The 17,735-nt window shown below is 35.9% G+C and overlaps 1 long non-coding RNA gene across 3 annotated transcripts in view; it reads left to right on the top strand.

The window, feature by feature from the left end:
- LOC132673527 (uncharacterized) overlaps positions 1-17,270 on the top strand; it is a 56,369-nt gene extending 39,099 nt beyond the window's left edge. For 2 of the 3 annotated variants that reach the window (XR_009608096.3, XR_009608095.3), the window contains exons 3-5: positions 302-435; positions 9,211-9,336; positions 17,087-17,270. This is a non-coding gene — a long non-coding RNA (uncharacterized LOC132673527). The remainder of the gene's footprint in view (positions 1-301; positions 436-9,210; positions 9,337-17,086) is intronic. The other variant, XR_009608097.3, reaches the window with a different exon arrangement.
- Positions 17,271-17,735: the final 465 nt, after the last annotated feature.

Here is a 17,735-nt window from a genome sequence, read left to right as displayed (position 1 = left end):
CAACAGTAAAACTATAACTCTTCTTCATAGTAAGAACGAGGAAAATCCCCCCATGAGAAAGCATAATCAACAGATGCCAACACAGAGATAAATCAGATGTTGATATTATCTGACAGGATTTTTAAAGCAGCCATTGAAAGTTGCTTCAGCAAGCAATTACAAATTCTTATGAGCAAATGAAAAAATGTGAAAAATATCAGCCAAGGCATCATCTCTAGGTATTTATTCAAGCATATATCCATAGGAAGGTTTGTTCAAGAATGTTTATAGCAGCTTTTTTATTTTTATTTTATTTTTGTAGGTTCAGATGTCCTACAACAAGTGAAAAGATAACAGATTTTGGAATATTCATACAAAGGAATACTGCTTAACAATAAAAGAGAACGAGCTATCGACGTGTGCAGTAACACAGGTGAATCAAATTGATGCAACCAAGTGAGTGAAAAAAGAATACATATTGTATGACTACTTTCTTTTGAGAGAGAGAGAAAGAGAGACAGAGAATTTCTAGCAGACTCCATGCTCCGCATGGAGCCTGACACAGGGCTCGATCCCACAACCCTGGGATCATGAGCTGAGTCAAGATCAAGAGTCAGATGCTGAACCGATTGGGCCAACCAGGCACCACTGTATTATTACTTTTATATAAGACTTGAGGAGATGCGAAGTAACGTGTGGTGTCAAAAAGCAGGTTAGTGATTGCGTGAGGACTGGAAGGGGCAGGAGATAGGAGGGAGTGGTGACAAAAGAGCAGGAAGAAACCTGGGTGCTGATATGCTGAACATTCAGTATCTTGGTGGTTTCTCAGGAATATATATATACATATATGGAGAGAGAGAGAGAGAGAGAGAGAGAGAGATTAAATTGTAACTTTAAGTATGCTCACTGTTTATTTCAAATTTACCTCAATAAAACTTTTTATTATGGAAACAACTCTGCAAACTTCTTGCTTTGGGTTACTTATAAGTAAAAAGTAAAACGAGAAAAAAAGAAAGAAAGGAAGTTGACCAGATTGTATGTTATTATCTCCCTGTACAGGTTAGAATCAGTAGGATCACTGAATCCTGCAAGGAAAAACTGCATATCAACTTTGCAAAGGTCACAAGAAATAGCATCTGTTAGGGAACCAGAGCACCTCCTTCTCTTCCTGTGGGTCACATGTGTCACACTGTGCCCCAGATAACATATCTATAATATTAACAAACAAGACAGTAATTTTATACTCTGTTACCATCTGCCATGTTAAATAGTGGGTGGATTGCATTAAAAGATGTGTTCTGGGCATCTGAAACATTGTATCCAAATAAGCACATGACTTCAGTTGAAGAGTTAAATTTTCCTTTTTGATAATTTAAAATATTACATGACAAAAAACATAAAACAACTATTAAACATGTAGAACATTTAGGATTTAAAATGTCGAAGGGAGAATACTTAGCATTTATTGAGGGTTTTCTTTGTGCTGAGTTTGTGCCAAGAACTTCATATATATCATTTTATTTGTCTCACACAGAAATATAAAGTAGATAATATTATTGCTTACTGCAAAAAGCTGAGAACAAGACAGATGAATACTTCAGTCAAATTAATAGCGATAGATTAAAAAAATTTTTTTTTCAAGGCCTTTTTTTTTTCAGAATTTATTCTCCTCATAGATTTCCATTTTGTCAATAGTTTCTGTGAATGGTGCATATAAAGAAATATTTCACAGAATATATATGTATTTCAATATATATATATTCCATAGTCAATTTAAATATTTATTTTATAATAATATCTGTGAATTTTCTTTATTTAACCACATTTAATATACACTCAAGCTTATCTAATCACCTCTTATATATAAAAAGTAAACTGATAGGTTTAATAGAAATTTTACCTATAATCCCGTCGAAAACATTTAAATGATTCAGAGGTTGAGCTGAAAACAAAACAAAAAGCAAAACCCCGCATATCTTCCTTTCATATTCCAAACATTTAACTTTATAAATAACAAAAATGCAGAGGATAAATAGGAAATCATGCAGATGGAAGGAAGCATCTAACTCCCTCTCTTCCTCCTTTCCTTTCTTTCCCTCTCTTTAAAACACAAGCAAGTGGGGTGCCTGTGTGGCTCAGTCTGTTGAGCATGACATCTTCAGCCTAAGTGGTGATCTCATGGTTTCTGAGTTTGTGAGTTTGAGACATGGAGCCCTCCGTCGGGCTCTCTATCAGAGCGAAGCCTGCTCGGGATCCTCTTTCTCTCTCCTCTCCTCCTCCAATTGCGCTCTCTCAAAAATAAATATTTAAAAAAAAAAATAAATAAAACACAAGCAAGTGGACAGGAGAGAAAAGGAAACCAATTCCTCAAAATCACCACAATTTCTGAGAAAGTCTGAAGGATCAAGATTAGTGTCTCATAAACCACAGCTCACATTTATGGAGATTCCTTTGAGATTCTCTTAATATAGAAAAACACACTTTGGTTGGAATATTGTCTTTGTAGTGCTAAAACACAGGAAGTACCCCAAATCATTTTTGAAGCTTTTAAAGTTTTTATCTCAAAAATCAACTATTTAAAGCTATAAAAAAAAGAAAACAAAAACCAAAACAAACAAATGAATACTAGCCCCAGGGAGATGAGAGTTTTTACAGTTCCTATAGGCTTCATGATAGCATTAGAAAGGTTTCATTATGAATGTTGGATTATGAAACTAAAACAAAACTAAAAACCTTATGGGTTCTTGTGGTGTCTGGATTTTCTCTTAAGTCGAAATTGGGATAGGAATGAAATATTTACTGTGAAACAAAACAGAAACAATAAAAAATACATTCTTTTTAACCAATTTGAATTTTGGAATTGTTTTAACCAAATTTGGTATTCCTTATTTCAGGTTTAATAAGCAATGAATATACAATGTGAAACTTTTATATTTGATTATAGGACACTATGGAAATATCAAACCCTAGAGAACAGAGTGAGAGGGTAAGAATGAGGAAGAAAAGATTCCTAGAGTAATTATCGGGTGATTCTTAAATAAGAGTTAGCTATGTTCCCCAAGGAGGAAAGGAATCCAAGTGCGGGGCGGCCGGTGGGGGGAAGGCACATGAAATGGAAGGTATTTGTACGAATATTTGTGTAGCATGGTTGAAGGGGAGGACGAAAGTGGAGAATAGGGGAGGACAACAAAAATATAGGACAATATTTTGAAGACAGTTAAATCGTTCGTTGAAAAGCTTTTGGCAGAACCTTAATTTGACCAGCTGTGTGTTTGGGGGGAAAATATCTATTTGAGGGGCAGATTTGAGACAAAAAGACCAGACAAGTTCTGAAAATACTTCAAGACAGATTGAGTGCGTTGGGTTTTGCAAATAGAGAGGAGGAAAAGTGTTTAAGAAGCAGAATCTGCATAACCTGATGACTGTGGATAAGCAGAGGGAGAGAAGGGGGCAGTGTAGAATAATTCCCTGAATGACTGAGTATAAGTAGATAGACAGTCATTGCCCAGATTCTCAAGAAGGTTTTGGGGAGAGATGAAAAAGCTGAGTCTTGGACATTTTAAGTTTGATGTGCCTATATGAATATAAGCAAGTGTCTGGAAGGCCCTGAATACAGTTTATGGTATGATAGGAAATAGGATAAAAGGGGTGAAACAAGAAAACAAAATGAAGGAGACATATTCTTACTTTCATGCAATTCCCAATCTATGGGAAAATACAGGGCAAACAATTATGAAAATTAGTACAAATGCCATGCTATTGTTACAGAAGGAAGTGGGCTATGTAATAGAGGTTCTATTGGGTAGAGTTAACTTAGCCTGAGGCACGGGTCTCAGGACTCTTCACTGTAAAAGTTATACTGAATTTGGCCCTGGAAGTGAATGGAGGTTGACAAGGTAATGAAGGATATGGGGATAGCGTTGCACAGAGGTAGAAGAAACTTTGACATGTTGTGTACAAAATAAAGATGGATGGACTGACTAATCACTCTGGTCTCATAGAAACATGGACTAAGTTCTATGAACTAGTAGAGAACTTTGAGGGAATTCAAGAAGAAAGTGACATAATATAGAGGTTTAGAGCTCAAAAATATTAATTAACAGTCCAAAGTCATGTGTAGATGGGTGAGATTAGATTGCTAGAAAATATTTCCAGAACAGTAGGGTAAGAATCCCTTTTTTTATGTGAAAAGGAGAGGGTTATCTAATTTGCTTTGAGATGTAATGCTATGAGATGATAAAATCCAAGATGAATATAAATAATAAACATATTAAATATTAATATATAAAATATCAATATTAATAACTACATGTGTTAATAGTGATAATTAATATTTATTGAATATAGAAAATTATGTTTAGATCTTGGTCCCATTATTTAATGATGATAACTTAGGTAAATTCTTTAAGCTGCTAAAGTTTAGTTATTTTGGGGCGCCTGGGTGGCTCAGTCGGTTGGGCGTCCGACCTCAGCTCAGGTCATGATCCCATAGTCTGTGAATTCGAGTCCCGCATCGGGCTCTGTGGTGACAGCTCAGAGCCTGGAGCCTGCTTCAAATTCTGTGTCTGCCCCTCCCCTGCTCATGCTCTGTCTCTCTCTGTCTCAAAAATAAATAAAAACATTAAAAAAAATTTTTTTAAGTTTAGTTATTTTTATTTTCCAAATGGGGATATTAAAAGTAGCTTTGCCATGTGGTTGTGTGAAGTTAAACTCTGTATATAATACTTAAAAAGTTCTTAGAAAGTGCCTGTTAACACAGGCAGTGCTCAGTATATGTTCTCTACTATTATTGTTAATATACACATATCCCTCAGAGAAGTTTACACATTAAACTATCATTCAATATCACCTTAATGTAAACCAGTGTATCAGATGACTTCCCACCCTGAAATAAGATGAGAAGCAGAATCTTATGTATTGCTAAGAAGATGGAGTTATTTAGCATTTGCTTCCTGTGTTGTCACCAGACTCAGCACATTAGTCCCACCCAGTTCAGTGTTACAGTGAAATCCACACCATACATAGGCATGAAGAGCTTACACACGGAAGGAGTCTATATACCATGGAATCAAAGTTACCACCTGCTTCTCTGCAGCAGGGTACTTAACTTTTTTTTCTGGAAATATCCTCATTGATACCTGAGAAAATCAAAGAGGGAGGGGTGGAGTTTAATATTTATCTAACTCAGAGTTCAGAAAGATTTAAGGAGACTAGAGTCCATGGAGTATATCCATAGAGCCTATTATTGGTCACATAGATATTTTTTCATATATAATCTAGACAACAATCCCTAAAGGTGGATATTATCGTCCTCAATTATTCCCAATGAATCAGTGTCTCAGAAAGGAAAAAGTAGTTTCCCAGTATCACACCACTTAATTATTCCAAGATACTGGATTTAAATCCAGTTTCTAAGGCCTCCTAGTAAAGTGCACATGTATACCTTTCATGTCTGCTTTCTTCTGGTTCCCATGCTGTCTAGTCTCCTTTTCCATGCCACATTAACATATACCTGATGCTGTCTTGATTCTTAATCCCTCCCAGGAGTACTACCACCATTAGAGTGTGTTTATGTGCATGTGTGGGGCGGGGAGGGGGGTTGTAAGGGGCAGGCTTTACCAAGGTTCAAAGGTTTGCAGGTGTTTCAATAAAGTATGCTAAAATAATACCATTTTCAAATGTTCCTCAGCCATTTCCCCAACCAGCAACTTGTCACGAATGTGCCTTGACTTGGTTCCTGGCTCTTCTTTTTCAGTCTCACTTTTCAGCACCTTCCCTGGTCCTGATTTTCCAAAGTTTTTACCAACAGAGCAATTCAGCTTTGATTTTTCTTTTTCTTCTCTCTCCCCACCCCCAGAATATTGAAGCCATGTCCATCATGGGTTTTTAGAAAAGTTATATTCTCAAGAGGGATTTGTCTTTTTCTCTTTCAGACATATATAAAACATTTAACTGAGCACAGAATAAGAGCTTGATTCTCTGTAGCTTTAAAAATTGCAGGGAAGGAGCTTAAGAATATTGACTACCCTAATAATGTGTAATTCTAATCCTTCTACCCCTACCTCAACCACTTTTTCTCCTACATAAGAATACATGAAAAAGTGACAGTGACCTTGTTATAGGGAAAAGTTTTAAGGGGCTCTAATTTACTCTTTAAAAAGTTAATTATGTGAAAAATTGAAGGTAGTCTTTTGGGCACTTTCTCGAGAGATTATAATATCTGATACTTGAATAAGTACTTTGAAATGTAAAGACAATTTTCACATCTATTGCCATCTGTGAACTTTAGCCATTATTATCTCCAGTTGATCTTAATACCAAGGTAGAATGAGGTGCTCATGATTGAACAGCTGGTAAGCAATGGAGAAGGGTCAGGACCCATGCCTCTGCCTCCGGGTTAGGTATTCTTTCTTCCCCATAATGTGGACCCAGTCGATGTTGGATGAAGTAGATTGTTGCAAATTTTCAATAAAATAATTTGTAGAAGTGTATAGCATAGTCTTTAATCCAAGAAGAATTTAATATATGAGATTTTTACTCCATTTCTTTGAGGCTCTGTATTTAAAGGGTAAGATTGATGTTGTGTTGACTACATACGTGGGTGTTTGAGAAAACTGCTGCTAACTGATTGATCAAAAGCTGGACTCAACGTTTCAAATTTTCAAGGGATTACCATGAGGAAAGTTCGTAAAGAAAGAGTGTCACCCTTAGAAACAAAACAGATGTTTAACAGCACTTTCAGCACAAAGCCAGAAGGAAAAAGAGAGAAAAGCAAAAGGGAAAGGAGGCAGACAGTCAGGGAGACGAAGGAAGGGCCAGGGAATCTTTTGGACAGGATATGGAAGCAAGAGGAATAAGACTGAAGGTATGAATGCTGAAGTTAACAGGGATATTCAGCAGGCAAATGGAAGCCACGTGGAACACTTGTTAGGTAAATGTAAACAAAATGAAGCGTAGACAGTTGCGAGGCTCTTGATCCATATTTACCTTGTGCTCTCTGTTGTATCCAGTATCTGTTTTCCCCCTATGGCTCCACAGATAATGTGGCATGATTACCATGGGTAATTCATTATCTATACTTCAGTAACTTCTGAGATAGTTTTGAGAAGTGACTTTCCAAGTGGAACTGATTTTAAAACAATTTAAATAAATCTCCTAGGATTCCACTTTTCAACAGTCACAAATACTTAGAGGTTTCATCTGTTATTCTGTAAATTCATTGCAACCCAAACTTTCCCTTCCAAGAGAGTTCCTAAACACTGACACTGTACAGTAATGACTACTTACGAAATTCTGATTGAGAGATAAAATTGCCATCAGAAGCATACTACTTGGTTACCAGACTTAAGGGTATTTAAAATGTTTTCATTTATGTTGCTCACCCAACCAAATACATTCGCATGGGTTCTAGAAAGACTCTCTGTAGCTGAAAGAATACCCAGGCAGCGTTTTGCTGCTAATAAAATATGTAGGGAATATCCCAGAAAGACTAACATTAAAGAGGTATAAAATGTAGGCTTTTCTAATACAATGACCTAATATGTTCCTATTACAAGTCTTCCTATTATTTAAACAGCTGAACTGGCAGCTTTAAGACCCTTTAAAAGTTAACAGTGGAATTTCAGTGAGACTCTTAAGTCCATATGTGTTTTAATGGATGTTTTAATTACAGAATTTTATACTTGTTCTTATATGTGTCTAGAATTATATGTTTATAACTGATCATATAAGTTACATTATTGTAAATCCTCATGTTTAACTTTTTGTGATTGAAATAGCATTATATTTCACCTTTGTTATTTTTCAGGATGTCTGTAATCTTTCCAGTTGTACAATATACAATATTTTCACAGCTTTCTGAACTCACATAAAGAGTCCTTCCGAACACTATGAGGAAAGTGACTTGCCAACAAATCGTTTTAAATTAAAATGGTTACTTCTCTTTCTTTTATGGACTCATGCTTTCCTTTTAGTGTATTTTGGCTCGAAAGAGAAAAGAAAGAAATCTCTTTTAGAAATGCCTCAGCCACTTTATCCGAGTTTCTGAGCAAATATTCATGTGATATCTACTGAGCATAAAGCTATGTTTTCATATCCTATTGACTTTAACAAAGTTGTTTTAGATTAGTTACCGTTTCTGAACTTTTCATTTTCTAATTTTGTTTTTTAGGGTTAGATTTAAATAGCATACATAATCATACTATTAGAGGTATATGAAAAATCTACAAGTAATTTTTTTTATTTTTCCCTCTCTCTCCCTTTCTTCCTTCCTTTCTCCCTTCTTTCCTTCCTCTACTCCTTTCTTCCTTTCTGCTTAGCTTAAAATAACAGTTAATAACATCAACCCTATTAGCTGAAGTTTTATTTATCCAAATATCTGCAGTTTGAATCAGGCACTTAATGGCACCATCTCCGACCAATCTCCGGAAAACCTGAACCCTATAACTGCCACAGAATAATAGATAAAAAAGGGAATTTTAGCATCAAAAACTGTAAAATAAATATTCCTTTTGAAAAGATAGGCTCAGTCTATGAATTCTGATTATGATGCTTATTATGAAAGACATTTAATAAGCCATGATCTGGTGTCAATATAATTATAGGCATCATGCATCGGAAAAGCTGTGGTAAAAAGCCTTTTCAAGTATTTTAACTACATAAAAACAAGTACTGTAAGTGCATGTGGTCAGTTGCTGTATTTTGAAACTGTACAAAATGCATTTTAACATATGTATGAAATACAAACTATGTCTTTTTAATCATACAGGTCAAGGGCTAGAAACAATCTCTCATATAAGGAGAGACCAAAAGCTGTGATGATGAAGTACTTACATGTTTAAAACCTCATTTTACAGTATGAAACTGTGAAAAATTAAGAATATGTCCAAATCACCTTAAGTAAACTTGAAATCTAGTAATGGAGATTTAAGGCTTGATATACTTGAAGCCAGAGATGCATCTAGTTGGATTGATCATCCTCCAACGGAAAAAAAAATTAAAAGAAACAAGTCAGACTGCCAATCACGAACATGCCAGCAATAATGATAATTCCACAGAGATCACTGGGCTATGGGTTCCATTTCCTGAGAAATGATGTAACTGTTATACATCAGTGTGCCAAGGAAAAGGAGTCAGTGGAGGGGTCTGGGAGATGTTGATGAAGAAGGTGCTGACTTAAACCTTATCAGCTTCTAAAGATTGTTTGGCCTGTTGTTCTGGTTCCTTCCTCAGGAAGCTGAGATGTGCATGGCTGGTTCTTAGATGAGTCATCACCAAACTGTGTTGTCCTGTGGTAAGGAAGAAGCCTATGTCAGGAAATCTGGGACATTCAATAACACTCTTGCATGTCTATGGCTGGTAAGCACAGTTGATTCGGTTCTATGCATAATGAGGCCGAGGTCAGGGGCTTGAGCCCCATATAGTCCAGTTAACTTTTTTTTTTTCTGTACAGTGATCACAGACTGCATACTGAACCATGGCCAGCCAGGTGTCTTACACGTATAAACCACTCATAAGAGGCTGGAAAAGTTACTATATTCACAATAATAAAAAAATTCCTCTTAGTTCTGGAAAAACAACTCAAGCACATTTGTCATCACTTTGTTAGCACCAATTTCATTTATTAGGTCAATCTGATCAGGCTGCTTAGAAAATTAAAGTCATTTTTCAAATGGAATTATCATTTCAATAAAATAAATATTCTTAAAATCATGCTGTTAAACTTGTTCTCAAAATAGTGACTTGTGGCCCTAAATTTCAGGGAAAGTTATGATAATAACTAATGCTTTCTCCACATAAACTACTCCTTTAAATTGGATACAATTAATTACTAAAAGACTAAAATATTGACATCAAAACCACCAATGACCATTAGAAATAGTTGAGACACCCCTGGCAGGATTGCAATGCTGGTAAAATTCCATTATTGAAATGTACTAAAATGTTGGATTTATCTCAGGTGAGATTATGTAGTAGACACATGTTATGTAAATAATGCTTGTATTTTACTTTGGGCATCACTCCTTCACTCTTAGTCCACGTCTTTATGAAGGATGACTTCACTTCTGAAATCTAGGAGAAGCCACAGGATTCATGCCTGGCCATTGAAGTACCACCAGTAATGTTTTTTGAGAATTATTGGAAAAGAGGGATTTTCCACTGCCTTGCTTACTAAGTAGCAGCATGGAATTTGGGAACTTCCGGGGCCATTAGAAAGAAAGTACCTACTGATGAAGGTAACATGGAGCAAAGAAAGCATGGCCATGGTGGGGGACAGGTAGGATGGGGCAAAAACAAAAACAAAAGAGTCCTGATGAGTTTTGAGTCCCTGAATACAACCATACCTGAAGGTAAACTGTAGGACTTCAGAGTTTTATGAAGTCAATAATTCCTATTCTCTTTTTGTGCTCGACTCTATTTGATTATATTTCTACAACTTTCCAACTTCAAATAGCTAATTAATAGAAATAAGAATTCAGAACTTTTAGCTAATCTAATAGATGTTTATTGAACTCCTACTTAGGGCTTTAGACTTAATCGCTCAGCTCTGATTTTATATAATCTAATAGAATACTGTTTTCATGTTCTATATGATGTAAATTATAGTGATGCATAAAAAAAGTGTACTTTCGTAAAAAATGATAAAATTTACGTTTGTTTAAATCGCATAAAAAGTAACATCTCCAGGCAAAAGGAACATGCACATTAGTTTTCCTTCTGTTCTTGCAACAATAGTTGTGTCATTTTTGTTTACAGACCTAAAATGCTAATAAAGGCAAATCGGTTTCTTAAAATTAAAATGTAAAATTACACATGAATATTGGAATGATGCGGCTGGAGGGCTGGATGCTTTGTAGAAAAGATCTTTTGTAGCATTTAGTAGCATTTAGTCTGCCATGTCAGCCAAGCTTGAATGAAGCAGCAAGTTCAGCGAACTCAGTCACATGCAATATCATCTTTTGCAACCATATTATGTACCATTACTGATACCTTTTATATTCTACTGATGTTTATTATGTTGCATGAATGGATTGGCTAGTTCATAGAGACAGAGGGTCACACTGTAGAAAATAACATTCTTATTTAAAAACAAATAACAAATAACATAATGTCCTCAGTGTGGTGAAATCACACAATGTCAACATTATCTGTAAATTATAATGGCTCACTAATGTTGAAGACATCAGGATGAGATATCAAAGCCATCTCACATTTGAACCAGGAATACAACTATTTTCATTATGAAGCATTAACATCCAAATAACTTTGAAAAAAGAAGCATCCATTCTAGTTTCTCTCCCCTTTCTACACTGACTTTCTAAAACACATCAAATTTGTTGAAATCCACAAAAAATTTGAGAGATGAGGTACAGAGCAAAAGGGTGAATGGCTAGAATAAAAGTGAGAATAGAGCATACTTTTGATATTGCCCTTTGCATTGTTATTCTTTCCTCAATTTCTCCTATGAATGAGAACTCTTAATAGAAAATAAAGTGACTTTTTTTGGTCTCTTCCTTCCATCTTTCACATTATGACATTATGTCACATTTCCTTTCAAACTTTCCCTGTCAACTTGAATAGTTAGTAATTCAGAAGGTTCTTTTATGTGACGGCTGGTGGGGGGAGTGAGGTCATAATTCAGATGTTATGTTTTCCTTTGGGTCAGTGCACAAATTTCTTTCCTATCTAACAAACAAATGATGACTCTAGATCAGAAGGATCAAGATCAAACTCAAACACCCTAAATGGATGGGTTTCCTTTTTCATCTAACGAAAGAGGAAATGCCACTTCCCCACCCCTTCCTCTGAAAATGCATGGCCCACTCCTTTCCTCCCAGGAGCTGGAGAGAACAGGGGGACAGAACAGATAGCTCATCTATTTGGTCGTGGTGTTTTATGCACCTAAATTAACATGCTTCTTGGGTTCACTGATAACCCTTCAAGGAAGATGTAAATCTATTTCCTCAAGGTCCTAATTGGGAGTTTTTTGTCTAGAATAAATCTGGAAGTCCTAATGACAAGAAGAAATTCCTCATGTACAAACAAATAAAACACTACCACCACAACAAAATCTTAGAAATAGAATGAACTTGTGTCCAATTATCAAGACAAAAAAAATGTGTGTGTGTTTGTGTGTGTGTGTATGTGTGTGTGTGTGTGTGTGTGTGTGTGAGAGAGAGAGAGAGAGAGAGAGGGAAACAGAGAGAGAGAGAGAGAGAGAGAAAGTCTTGATTCTTTGTATCTCTTGATAGATGGATGACGTTTGCCTAGGACAACCATCATGGTATTACAAAACTGTCTCAACAATGTCATATATTGCTAAGTTCTTGTTTCTTTTTGTTTAGACACAGTAATAATTAGCTTAAATACAAACTCTAGTCCTCATGTTGAATTTTCTCTGCTTTGTTTCAGGATAGTATGAGCATGACTGTAAGAATGACAGCTCATTATTTCATGTGAAAGCCTTCTTATTTCTTTAAACACCAACCATCATCCCCACAAAAATAAAAACTAAACTACACTGAAAGCAATTCAATGAACAAAGGGTAGACATCTCTGATGCATGGTTTAGAAGTAGAAACCAATTTGAAATTAGGCAAATCTGAAGTTGGCTCATAGTTTCTCCATTTATTGAATGTGTGAAGTTCTTCATTTCTAGGAAGGAAGAAAAGACACCATGGGTATTCAATAAGGTGCAGTTATTAAACCCTGTGGCTCATATTGCATGCATACAAAATATGTTAGTTCTTTCCAATTTAATTTGAAAAGATTTTTGAAAGTCTTCTGCATGCCAGACACAAAGCCGAGCCGTGTGGATAAGATGGGTGGGAATGTGGTCCACTCTGAGTGACAGGTCTCTGCAGAGCCTGACCAGGAGGGCACCACCAGCTCCCTGGACACAACAGGCCCGTTCTTTCTCAGAGCCCTCTTTCTCTTCTAAGTGAAGACTTTCCTCAAGCCTCTGTCCTCTACCCTATTCTCTCTCACATTTTTTCCTTCTGTGGTAAACTTACTCATTCTAATCTCAGCTCTGTGAAGCTAATTTCCAAACCCAAACTGGAGTTTTCTCCAACTCTCAAAACCAACTCCATGAGATTACAGATCTGTAATTGGAAATATAGAAATAGGAATTCATCTTCTTTTCTGCCCAGAGCAGTTCCTCCTGATATCGAGGTTTTTGTTAATGACTATCGCTTGCAGGCCACTCTCCCAATTAGGAGGTTATAAGAAGTGAGAGAAGTATGGTGCAGTGATTAAGAGCAAGGTTTATGGGGGAAGGCTGCCCAGGTCCAACCCAGCTCTGTCATTGGAATAATAAAGTGTCTTAACACCTTAGCCTCATGTTGCTGCTGTACAGATGAAATTTTATAGTTAATAATACTGTGTCGTATATTTGAAAGTGGCTAAGAGAGTGGATCTTAAAAGTCTCATTGCATACAAAAAATTAAGACCGTTTATGGTGATGGGTGTTATTACGATGCGCATTTTGCAACACATACAAATATTTAATCATTATGCTCTACACCTGAAACTATACGACGGTAACTGTCAAGTATATCTCAATAAAAATAAGAACATTTTATAACATGCGTAAGGTTCTTAGGATAGTGCGTGGCATATAGCTAGCACTGTAAAGGTAGTTTATATTGCAGCCAACGCTTTTATTTGCTGCTGTATAAGTATACACTCAGGATTTGTGCCAGGATGGAATTAGGCTCCTTTCCCCTGTGTTTCTGCCTGTCTGATCACCTGATAATCATGAAACTCTATTCATCATTCTCCAAAATCTACCAATCTGCTGACAACTATTTCTAATAGATAAGATAGATAAGGCTTTTTCTTCTTTACCCTTAACATATTTAATAATTTCTGTGCTTTCTGCTTCATAGTAACACTGTTTGTATGCCAATCTTATCCATTTTAATTAGTAAGATATTAAGATCAAAAAACTCTTCTTTACCCAGTTTTGAATCATCAAAATATATATTTTTTGAATCTTCAGAACAAAAGATCCTTCACTGCAGGGATTGGATTGTAAAATTACTTTGAACTGAATGAAAAATATTACTCTACAAAATGTTAGAATGGAATCACATGTCACTAAGTTGTATACTGGATGTCCTGCAACTTCTTTCAGTTGTAGCTGCATAATTTATATGAAAAAAAAGCTATTTGGGATTTTACTATGTTATTGTGAGCAAATTCCACTTACCTGAGAACGTATTGTGAATGGACACAATGAATAATTGAGGTAAAGTCCCAGGGCACTCATGTGGAGGAGTTGATGAATTACTTAACCCATCAATTTTACAGCCCTTCACCCCCCCCCCCCCCCAGAATAAGACTACTAATAACAACTGGTGACTGGACTTTATTGATTAAGGAATTTAAGTGCATATTTAGGAGAGAGATCTTAAGATGACTGATGTTCTTTGCTTGGTATGACCTTTATAATGTGAAGTTTTTTCTTCTTAAAAGTTAATACAGGATTGTTAGGGCAGGGGACATTGCAGGATATGTTCTGCACTCAGTGTAACATTAGGAAGGATGAGAGAGTCGCCGATAGGAGGAGACAGAGACATGAACCCAAATCTGGCAAAGAAACAACTTTTCTGGGGTTGGGACATAGGGTATGAGCTCTAAGCTTTCACTAACACTTCCACTTGGGCTTGTATGTCATAAGAGATCTTAGTAGGCAAATTGGGAGGAAAAAGCTACTGATTTTGTAGTCTTCTGAACTTCCTTCTCAGTTTCCAACCGTTCCTTATCCTATGTTGGAAGCATGTGGTGTTTTCTGCCTGGGGCCACAGCTAAGTTCTCCATTTATTATTTCACTAATTCCTTTTCCCAATATATTTTAAGCACCCACATCGTTCATACATAACAGTAGGTACTAGGGGTAGAATGATTAATGAGAAAGGGTCCCTGCCCTCACAGACTCAGAGACAGGATTAATTTTAATTAATTAATTAAAGACAAGATTAATTTCAATACTCTGAGATAGTCTCCCTCCTATTTCCAAAGTAATTATACTTTTCATTCATCCAGAAATGTGAAAACTGACAAGTCTTGCTTTATGAGTGAGATTCATGGTTCTGCAGATGTTGTGCTGGCCTTTAGCTCTAGACTTCACGAATATTGTTTAGTTTTGTTGGATTTTGGAAAATGTCTTATATCGTCTCATTTTCCATTAACGGTTTTTAAACCCGATAGCTTCTGCAAACCAATAATATCATGTCAGCATTCAAATATTTACTCAAAAACTCTATTTAATCACAAGAGCACTGAATCGTTTCTTTTTCTTCTACTTTGGGTATATCTCGGGATCTACCTGTGAAAATGAGATATTGGTGAAAGCACTGGCAAATTTTGAAAGCATATTTAGTCTCAACTTTTGTGGAGATGCCCGTCCTTTGATAAGAGGCAGCTGTTTGGGTACAGGAACTGATTATTCTTGAAGTGGTTCTTAATAGCTTCCTAGTTATTTTGCTGACATTTGTCAAAGGCTATACAAATTTAGCTTTCTTGGAACAGGTATGGAAGAAATGTTATAATAGTAGATTTCCTGAAAGCCCCATGGAATTTATCTTGATGCTATCATGGACACTTGGTAGCCACAGATGTGGTCACACAAATCTTTTGTACCAATGATTCAATCTGTATCTTTGTTTGAGCAATAATATCCAGAAATCCAGAAGATGAAGCAGAGAAGTTATACTTCAACAAAATGGAAGAAGCAGAAAAAATCAAAAGTATAGTTGCTGAGCTGTTTAGAGGGAAGTTGAAAAAAACGCCTAGCCTTATTTACCACACCTTCAAAACAAACAGTTGAAAAAGACCATAATTTAGCCAAAATAGTCATGTCTGATACAGTATCTGCACAGTGTAATGTAAATAGTATAGAAATTAAAGTGGAACAGAATCAGGTTTAAATTCCTGTTTTGCCATAGCGCTACTTTTGTGGGACATTACTTACCAACCTTCACTTTCCTCAGCTGTAAAGTTAGAATATATAATACTTACTTGTTACAAGACTTAAGTAAAACTAAGTATGTAATATATGGATCATAGCATCAGATGCACTCGATAAACAAATGTAGTCTTCCCTCTCCCAACAAAGGAAAAAGAAAAAAAATAGAAACCAATTATAAAGAAAATTTTCCAAAATATTTTTTTTCTATTGAGATAAGTACAATTGTTGTTTGTGAGGAAATAGTTTTTAAAAACTCTGCCAAATAATTGAGGAGAATGGTCTTTCTAATTCATTTCTAACTCTGTTCACAATTGGATTTCTGAGCAGCAACATGACATTTATTCTATTTTCCTCCACATTGGAATAAGCACACTTTAAAATGTATCTTATTGATCAGGAATTGTCTTGACTCCCATGAGCAATCTTTTCACAGCTGTGTCTATGTAAGTAAACAACACAGAGAATAATGAAATTCCTTCAGTTATTAGAGTACATGCAAGAGTTCCCTGGCTTCCATTTTGAACTAATATGCATCAGTGGTGGATACAGGAAGAGCATCCAGGTTAAATATGGCTGTCTGTTAAACAGCTCTCCTGAAGAATTGAACACTTGTGGTTAATGGTGACCCTCCTTGCACTTTGCTATTGGGTGTGAATTTCAGTGAAACTTCATATCCAATAAGATCTCCCTGGGGAAATCAGTTCTGAACATTGGAACTCTGCCCTCAGCTAGATGGGGCCATGTTTACAGATACACTCTATCAAGGCTCTCCCAATGGTAACCCCTATTTGATAAAGTTGAAGAGATATGCCCTTAGATTGCTCAGTCTAGAGAGCAAAAGAAGAAAATTATAGTCTGTATTTGTTATATTGGGGAAAAGTATACATATGTGCCTCATGTCATGCAATCTTGGCAAGAAATCTTTTACAAAGGCTTCACTAGAGATATATAAATATATGTCAATTCACATTTGTCATGTTAGAATAGTTTTGAAATTGCATCATGTACCTCTGGGTTGAAGAATCATTATTGGAATCTTCATGACGGTAAGTGTTTATATAGCCCTTACTATATGACAGACACTGAATATACAAAGCTCTTTACAAATGTTAATTCATTTAATTCTCTCTCCAGCTTTATGATCAGTTTCATCAATTATGAAGGAAATGTCAGCTGGGACCCAGAGGAGGAGCCATCTCAAGGTCATTGAACAAGTGTGGTTCCGCCTTGTCCTTGTTTTTCTACATCAAACCATCTTTTCAAAAAGTGACTTGATTCTAAAGTTGAAAATAAAAATGTTAAATAAAACCTTCTCCTAATGTAGCAGAAAAATGTTGTACCCAGAAAGTTCCTTTTGTATTTATTCCACTATTTTATCGGACATGTTGAAAGACCAGACAGCTGGGTTTTTTAGCGGGGGAGAATTAGAGAAAGGGCATATTTGTCACCTTCCTACTTACATACAGTTTGCAGATTGGTTGCCAACATTTTAAATCTTCCCCAAATTACTTAAAAGTAAAGAAGGAATTTTATCGAATATTAGGACATGGCAGCATCTGTAGACACAGTGTTGTTGTTGTTGTTGTTGTTTTCTGTTCAGGACATAGTGATTCAGTTTGTTTTCCATATATACATGAAATAACGGATCACATAGGTGGGAACTTAACCCAGAAGTGCTATAAGAAAATACACTGTCAACTAATAGAAAATATGTCTGCAATCCTTGAAGGAAGTGATGACAAACTGGAAGCATCTGTGGACATAGCAGTATCTATTTATTCTA

The sequence above is a fragment of the Panthera onca genome, chromosome C1, assembly GCF_046562875.1.
Source record: "Panthera onca isolate mPanOnc1 chromosome C1, mPanOnc1 haplotype 2, whole genome shotgun sequence".
Classification (NCBI taxonomy): domain Eukaryota; kingdom Metazoa; phylum Chordata; class Mammalia; order Carnivora; family Felidae; genus Panthera; species Panthera onca.
Note: the sequence above shows the minus strand (reverse complement) of the source record. Positions and strands in the feature narration are given on the sequence as shown.